At 47.7% G+C, this 1,043-nt stretch overlaps 1 protein-coding gene across 1 annotated transcript in view; it reads right to left on the bottom strand.

Moving 5' to 3' along the window:
- The window catches only part of TSPAN3 (tetraspanin 3), an 18,225-nt gene that overhangs the window by 1,613 nt on the left and 15,569 nt on the right, over nucleotides 1–1,043 (bottom strand). The gene's annotated exons all lie outside the window — the stretch shown is intronic.

The raw sequence follows: 1,043 nt of genomic DNA, 5'->3' as shown, positions 1-1,043 counted from the left end.
GTGGTCATGTGGCCGGCATGACTAAACACACCAAGAACGCTGTTACCTTCCCACCGAAGTGGTACCTATTTATCTACTTGCAATTTCTCGCTTTCGAACTGCTAGGTTGGCAGGAGCTGGTATGAGAGATGGGAGCTCACTCCGTCATGCGGCACACTCGGGTCTCAAACTGCTGAACTACCGACCTTCCACAGCCTGCAGTTCAGCGTCTTAACCACTTGAGCCACCGCAGCTCCTATACGGGGGTTACCTCTGCATAATTTAATGTTGTACTGACCCGGCTGGCCCAGGCCGCCCTGATCTCATGGGATCTTAGAAGTTAAACAGAGTCGAGCCCCCACATTAGTACTTGGGTGGGAGACCACCAAGGAAGTCCGGGGCTGGGGCAGGCAATGGAAGACCGCCTCTGACCACCTCTTGCCTTGAAAGCCCTTGAGGGGTTACCAGAAGTTAGCTGCGACTTGACGGTACGTTATAAACGTTTTTTTTACTATTATTAAACACTGTCTCTTCTAATCTTTTAATTATTTTATCGGGCTCCTCTCGAACACCGGTTCAGTAAAAAACAACAACACTTTCTTGGAGCACAGAAAAATAAATAAAACGGTTGGTGCAGGAAGCGATAGCGGAACTGAAACCCAAACATTTATTGCCAATTGAAGTCCCATTAACCTTTCGACTCCTCTGTACTTTGTCGAACTTATATTTCAGCCACCATTCAGTGAATTGTATACATTCCACGGGTTGCCAATTGGCAGCCAAAGATGTCTCGCTTCTGCCTTGGAAGGGTATAACCCCCACACCTGTCCCTTTCTGTCTTCTTGAAACACCGAGACAGCGAGAAGCTACTTCTGCTATTGCTGTCACAACCAATGTTCCCTCTAAGCTGTTGAGTCTTGTGAGCAAAAATTCCACTTTGTGAGCTACCGGCATTAAAGTTGTGTGCAAGCGATTTGGCTACTGCATCAATTAGTTTGCTCTGGAGTCGTCCTTCCTGAGCTAAGACAAAAATCTGTGAGCCGGAGGCTAAAAAACCGTGAGCC

Source organism: Gekko japonicus, unplaced genomic scaffold, assembly GCF_001447785.1.
Source record: "Gekko japonicus isolate JY-2015 unplaced genomic scaffold, Gekko_japonicus_V1.1 scaffold1765, whole genome shotgun sequence".
Lineage (NCBI taxonomy): Eukaryota > Metazoa > Chordata > Lepidosauria > Squamata > Gekkonidae > Gekko > Gekko japonicus.
This window is presented reverse-complemented; position numbering and strand designations above follow the sequence as displayed.